We start from the raw sequence: 7,682 nt of genomic DNA, 5'->3' as shown, positions 1-7,682 counted from the left end.
GAATTATAAGGTGCAGCGTATTTCTTATTCTCACAAGAGCGAACATTTCTATAGCTTCCATTCAACAAACAGTTCCGTAATCACACAAAGGGAAAAGCTGAATGGTACGTCTTTAGAATTAAGAAATTGTTCCAGAAGAAAACTGTCTTTGCAAAATAATAGCTATAGGCCGTATCTTAAGGAGCTTTCTTACCAAGCAAAAGGATTAATCCTTTGCCACGAAATTTTAATGAGGTTGCAGTTTCCTGTTTTGGTAGCGTGCTACCGTTCTAAGTCAAGGGCTTTCCTTAGTGGCTCGTTCAACGACAATTTATTTCGAGAAAGAATTTTAATCAGCTGCAATTGTCTCTCGATCAAGGTTCGTTAACTCTCCGCCCTGCTAACAATCTCAATAACAAGACGCTTTGTCCAGGGGGAAACCCTTTGCTTCTTTTCTGTAGACACTTTCCTGAGAATTACCGTTTGTTATTTCCCGTGGGATCTTCTTTATCTTCCCGTAGACGTTAAGTGAATTCGGACGGAGATATTTGCATTTTCTTTGTATGATGAGCGAATCATTGGTTGGTTTGTGTGTGTGTGTGTGTGTGTGTGTGTGTGTGTGTGTGTGTGTGTGTGTGTGTGTGTGTGTGCGTGCGTGCGTGCGTGCGTGCGTGCGTGCGTGCGCGTGCGTGCGTGCGTGCGTGCGTGCGTGCGCGTGCGTGCGTGCGAACACGCACCAAAGTACATTTCAAGCCTTTCCGATAGTTTCATTGGCATTAATCAGCTAAGACTTAAGTTTGCAGTTTAGAGAAGAAGAAGAAACTATATTTTCTGTCCATTGTATATCTTAAACTATACTAAAGGATATCCAATAATTAACTTTTCTTTTTTTTTTTGATCAGTCACGAACTTCATGAACATATGTAATGGCATGTGTTCTCTACATGAGATCGATCTTGAAGTACTGATTTACTGTGTAATTTAATTTATCATTTTTTTTTTTTTTTTATAAATTTCTGCCTGCGTAATTCCGGTTATTTTACATTGTCTTCACGGGTTTTGAATGAAAGGTTTATATCGAACTACAATTTCTGTGTGCAGTAAACTTTGTGCCACCAGAGTTAATTAGCGTCGTATTGTTAAGAAAAAAAAAAAATCTTCATGTTGATTCTGATATCGTTTTCGACAATAGAAAGAAAAATTATGATTAGGAAAAGGAAATTAAAATTCGCAAAAGGATTGCATCGGCCGGGAATCGAACCCGGGCCGCCCGCGTGGCAGGCGAGCATTCTACCACTGAACCACCGATGCTTGAAATAAATCGACCTGTTTTTCGTACTTGTTTACTTCAAATACGGAGTAAAACGTCATTCAATTATGGCAATGTCCTTAAGCCACTCAAAACGACCTTACCTCTGCCTACATATACAAGCGATTCAGCCGCGCTATCCCAACTGAGTTGCGTAATAGAAACACGTGAATCTTAGAATGTTTAAAAGCGTCAGGGGCATATACACAAATGCCAGCTGGACATTTAAAAGGGTCAGTGACACTGAATGTGTTCGTGCGATATGGGACCGGTTATTGCCCGAAAGCAGAAGGATAATAAGCGATCGCTCATTGGCAATCATATTTAAGTTTTTTTTCCGAATTACTCAGTAATTCGAAAAATTATTATTATAATACCTCCAAGGCTAAAAATTTTAAAAACTGTTTAAAAATCTGTATTACGCTTTGCTCTCCCTGCCTTGCTCTCACTGTAAAATTATATTTTCATACATCAACTTCAGTTTCTGAAAGAATCTCTTGAAAGAAAAGGTGATTAAGTCACGTGTCCTTATAAAATTTAGAGTTTAAATAACCTTATTCGTGGGTAGTATACTCGAGCAGATTTTTTTTTTTTCTTAGTTTGTTTCATACAGAAAAAGTTTCGGCAAGATTGAAGGATGGCTTTAACGGATAAAATAGCCATCGGTGGACTTTTTCTTTGAATCTGTTAATGAAACAAATTTTAATGTTCGTGATTACTTTTGCTTTAAGTACTCTGAACAACCGCTTTCTAAAATGTACAAATATTTTCATTATTTTTTTAAAGTGGTCCACTTTGTTTAGAAACGCTTTCTTATCTTTTTTTTTTTTTTAAATTATCTTATCATCTTATCCGTTTAATACTTTGTTTTAAGTGGATAACAGGGTAGGGGTTGGACAGATATAAAGTGGTATATGCAGGAACAGAATCAAGGCAAAAACAGACGACTAGTGGTGTTCCATAAGGTTCTGTACTGGGACCATTGCTGTTTAATTTGTAAATAAATGATAAAGGAAATAACCAGAAAGATTCAGTTGTTTGCTGATGATGCGAAATTAGGTACAGTAATAGTTAATCAAGGCGATGTGGAGAGCTTACAGGACAATTTTACTAGGCTTTCTGCATGGTTAAAAAGATAAGTGTCAGCTTGATGTTCAAAAACGTAAATGCTTAATAAATAGATTATAAGCAGTGTATCACATTGCTGGCATTGTATTCCAGGAAATAGCTAAATGTGTAGATTCATCTATTACCTGGAATACAGTGGTGGTAGACAGAGAGTTAAAGTTTATATGACATATTGCTAAGGTAATGCATAAGATTACTTAGCTATTGAAGGGCACATTAACAAGTAGAGATAAGGAAGTTGTAATTCCTCTTTATAAGGCCTACATACGCCCACATCTGGATTACTGTACTCAAGTCTGGTTCCCTGGGTTTCTTGGGCATGGGGAAGCGGTGGAGAGGATTCAGAGGCGAGTGACCAAGATGGTAAGCGGCCTGTGGAATGTGCCGCATGAGGATAGATTAAAGGTGTGTGGATAGCAGAAGTTGGTTGATAGGGGGGGGGAGATATGATAGAAACATTTAAGTTGCTTAACGGGTTTTATAAGATAGATGCAGGGGAAATGATTCCTCACCTGGTTAGAGGGACCGGAACAAGGGGGTCATCCCTGGAAGTTAAATAAAGTTGTGGTCAATAGGGGTGTGAGGACTAGAATTTTTGGTTGGAGAGTGGTGAATGAGTAGAATGGATTGCCAGAATCAGTTGTGAGTGCTTTGTCTTTTGATGGGTTCAAGACATGTATGATGCCGCTTCATCGATTAACAGGAATAAATTGTTGGACGATGTTTTCACCATATTTGCAAGCCTTCGTCAAATACCAAAGAATTTAACCTTTTTGACTACAAAAAATCGATTATAGAGCATTACGCATGAACCACGCATTTGAAACACTAGACTGAAGTACTTACTTCACGAACAGAAAGTACCAGCTACTGAGAGGGCATGTTTCACACACACACACACACACACACACACACACACACACACACACACACACACACACACACACACACACACGGCAGCACCTTGTATTTATTTATTTATTTAATCGTAAAAATAAATAAACTAATGAAAGAATTGGCCTAATTCTTTCATTAGTTTATTTATTTTTACGATTCCATTATCTTTTTACACTTGTTTAGTATGTCACAAGTCTTATTCGGTTCTGTTGATGCAAAACCAAATTGTTTCCTACTAAAAGGATTTTATGAAGAAAAAAAAACATGGAAGTAACTTAGATTAATATAACGAATGTCAATGTGTGTGTTCATCAACTAGTTTGTCTGTTTCTTCTACCGACAATAAACAGCTACACTAGCTGGTGAACACACTTTCTAGTGTAGTTCAACTGCTTGACTGATTGACAATAACATAGTCGATGTTATTGTCAATCGTTGGTGTTGGTGTTCATTTAAAAATCCCAATCAAAGTGCAACTCATGTTCGGTTTTATATTTCTCGTGTTTGAAATATGTATCTTAATGTTTCAGGAAACTAAGTGGGGGGGGGGGATGTAGGGGAGGGAAATTTACTCGAAACGTGTTATTTGAAAAGAAAGCAAACTCTGACAATCGAAGAATGATTACTAAGATACTTTCCACTTACTTTCTCGTTCATTAAGTCAAATGCTAATTGACTTAACGAGTGTGTATCAGTACAGGCTCACCGAAGCAATCATGAAGTTTGAAGGAATGTTACATTTGAAAGCTGTTTTATCTCTCCGGCGGCTCTTTTTAAGTCTTAAGTAAAGCTTCGGCGGAATTTTGTTGAATTCCGTGATCGCCCATTCTTCCGAATAAACGATCATAAATTAAAATTTTGCTTTAATTATTTTCTTCTAGTACAAAGAAAGTCGACTCGCTTTGACATCCGGAAGGACTGTTATCTGGTACTTAACCCCGTAACATGCTACGAACGATAGGAAAGGGAAGCAGCAAGTGATGCTTGTGGCAAATGCAGCTGAAGGAGCGAATTCGAAACAAAGAATTTTAATTCCTTTTTGTTCTTTTGCTAAATTCAGATGCTTAATTTTGAAAAATAAATCCGTTACATTATTTTATAATTTCAAAATTATTTTTATTTTTCAACATAATCTTCCTAACATTAATACATTTATTCCAGCGATGCTCCAGCGCCATTATCCCGTCCCTGTAGTGGTTCACAGTAATATCTGCAAAATACCCCTCTACAGCTGCAACCACCTCTTGATTTGAAGGAAAACGCTGACCAGCGATGAAGAGTTTTAGGAAAGAGATAGAAGTCAGAGGGGCCAAATCTGGGGAATACGGTGGATGTTACAACAATTCATAGTGCAGATCCCTTAATTTTCCCATTACCAAAATACCTTTGTGAGTAGGTGTACTGTCCTGATGAAAGGTGACATTTTTCTTCTGCAAACCGGGTCTTTTCTCACGAATTTTTTCGTCTAGTCTGGTTAAAAGGTCGGAATTATATTCCCCGGTTCTTGTTTTACCCTTTTCAAGATAATTAATAAACAAAATGCCTTTAGCATCCCAAAACACCGATGTCATGACCTTTCCTGCTGATGGAATCGACTTTGTCTTCTTTGGCGCTGAACAACCGGCTTCTGTCCACAGTTTTGACTGCTGTCTGGATTCTGGTGTGTAATGGTGAATCCGAGTCTCATCCATAGTAATACATCGATGCACAAAATCAGTTTTATTCTTGTTAAAACGTTCCAAGCACTGTTCAGAGATTTTCATGCGAGTGCGTTTTTGATCTGCTATAAGCAAACGCGGCACCCATTTTGCGCAAAGCTTTTTCATTTGCAATTCTTCATGCAAAATATATCCTTATCCTACACGTTCTTTTGAAATTCCTATAGTCTCAGCAATTTCACACTTCGATTCGCTGGTCATCCAATACCAAATTGCAATGATCAATAATTTCTGGTGTTGTTACACTTTTTGGATGTCCTTCAAGTGGATCATCTTCAACGTTGGTACAGCCACGTTTAAACTCAGCAGCCAATTTCTTAATTGTCAAAAACGAAGGAGAAGAGTGGCCATAAACCTTTATGAACTTCGAATGAATTTCTTTTGGCGTTAATCCTTATTTTACAAAGAATTTTATAACCGCACTATACTCAATTTTATGTATTTTAAGGGATTCAGACGACACTTTCGCTTCAGACAAAACAGTGTATAAAACAAACTACATGATAGAATGACTTGCAATTTCACATGGATGCTTATGACAGATGTACCAGCTTAGGAAAAAAAATCTTGAAGATAGTGTTGCCATCTATGGTCGAGACCAAGAACGTTTCAGACGACCTTCGTATATATATATATATATATATAAACAAACAGTTCTTTCAAAAAGATTATTAATTTTTTTTCACGATATCTTCAAGTGTTATTCTTGAACGAACTGAGATTTTTCCAGGCAGTTATGTAACAACATATTTGCAGTCATATCATGATTGCTGTCATCATTCACGATACGTATAGACAAAACAACATTGAGTAAAAAGACGCAAACTTTAAAAACTGATTTCACCTGGTCTATATTATAGAAATACATTTATGCAAAATTAAAAAAAAAATGACAGTGGCATTCCCTTTGTCAGCCGGAATAATAACGATGTTATTATTATCTACTATTATCTATGTTATTATTAATTCCGGCTGACAAAAAAGGGAATGCGAGTGTCATCTTAGACAAGTCTGATTACCATAATAAAATCTTGGAACTTTTAAACAGTGATACTTACTCAGAAATTAATAGTGACCCTACCATCGAACTACACAATAGAACTAATAATTTATTAAAAACCACCTTGGAGTTACAAAGAAACATTCGTCTTTCTCTTAGGTCACTTCATCCCTTGATCCCTCGACTGTATGGTCTCCCCAAGATTCACAGAACAAACTGCCCACTCAGACCTATAGTTCAGGGCATACACTCTCCTACCTATAACTTCTCCAAATATCTCGCGAGTTTTCTAAGAAATATTTCTGGAATTTCCTCTTCACACATCAAAAAAACTGCAGATTTTGTTTCTAAAATCAAGGATATCAAACTTAAAAAAATAGATTTAATGGCCATTTTCGATATTGTTTCTCTCTTTACAAATGTACCTGCTCAAGAAGTCCTCGATCTTCTCAAGAAAAAATTATTAAAAAAACTCTTTGCTCTAATCTCCCATTGCATAAAGTCTGGACACTTCAAATATGACAATAAGATCTACTTACAAAACTCAGGTCTGGCCATGGGCAGCCCGCTCTCTCCGATTCTCGCAGATATATTTCTCAACGATTTTGAAGAAAAAACTATTAACTCCTTCCACCTTAAACTAAAATTCTGGTATCGCTATATTGATGATATTTTCCTCGTCTGGGAAGACGATGTCAACAACCTCAATTTATTTTTAGACCACCTAAACAAGTGTCATGAAAAAATCTCTTTTACCTTCGAACTGGAATCCGATGACTGCCTCCCATTTCTAGACCTGAAACTTACTAGATATGCTGAGTGTATTAAAATCTCAATTTTTAGAAAGTCTACTCATACTGATAGATATCTTCATGCTTCCTCCCATCACTATCCTCCGCAAAAATTTGGTATTATTTCCACCTTAGCTCACCGAGCCAAATCTTTACTTACAGAAGAAACGGAAATTGAAAATGAACTCCTTTTTCCTTAAAACACTTTTATTAATAATGGTTTCTCTCCTAAGAAATTTGACAAATTTCTTTCCCCAGTCACTTAACCACTTCTGAAGATCCCTCTTCCCCAAGAGCCTTCATCTCTTTGACTTACATCAGCTCTCTTTCACCAAAACTGGCAAAAGTTCTCAAGAAGTTTAACTTCAGAACTTGCTTCACTACGCCTCCAAAACTTCGTTCAATATTTAGCAAACATAACCAGAAACATCTTCCTACTCAGTTTCCAGGAGTGTACAAGATTTTATGTGATTGTGGAAAGCCCTACTATGGACAGACTGCTAAATCCATCCTTCTACGTTTGGAAGAACACCGTAGAGATATTTCCTATAACAGGACTAGAGCCAGCGCTCTCTCTAGCCACGTTCTCTTTTCAGTTAACTCAGACGAAGGCCGCCAACACATTGTGAACTGGACTCAAACTTCTAATATCCATGTGTGCTATGATGAGCTCCAGAGAAAGATTGTCGAATCCAGGGAAATTTCTCTAGATTCTTCTCATATCAATAACAGCCTGAGTTTCAATCTCTCTGACGCACACGTTGCCTCTGTTCAGTACTTGCGCACTCGCGACAGCGCGCAGTATACGTTTGTTTGGAACTCAAGCTCGCATTTTGTTTTCAAACACGCTACTATCTTTT

At 37.2% G+C, this 7,682-nt stretch overlaps 1 non-coding gene across 1 annotated transcript; it reads right to left on the bottom strand.

Annotated features, from left to right (window-relative positions):
* Positions 1 to 1,219: 1,219 nt before the first annotated feature.
* TRNAG-GCC (transfer RNA glycine (anticodon GCC)) lies at positions 1,220 to 1,290 on the bottom strand. The gene has a single exon. It is a non-coding gene; the product is annotated as a tRNA-Gly (tRNA).
* Between the last annotated feature and the right edge of the window lie 6,392 nt (positions 1,291 to 7,682).

Source organism: Typopeltis vanoorti, chromosome 8 (genome assembly GCF_054136105.1).
Source record: "Typopeltis vanoorti isolate ZY-2024b chromosome 8, IOZ_Tvanoo_1.0, whole genome shotgun sequence".
Taxonomy (NCBI): Eukaryota; Metazoa; Arthropoda; class Arachnida; order Uropygi; family Thelyphonidae; genus Typopeltis; species Typopeltis vanoorti.
Note: the sequence above shows the minus strand (reverse complement) of the source record. Positions and strands in the feature narration are given on the sequence as shown.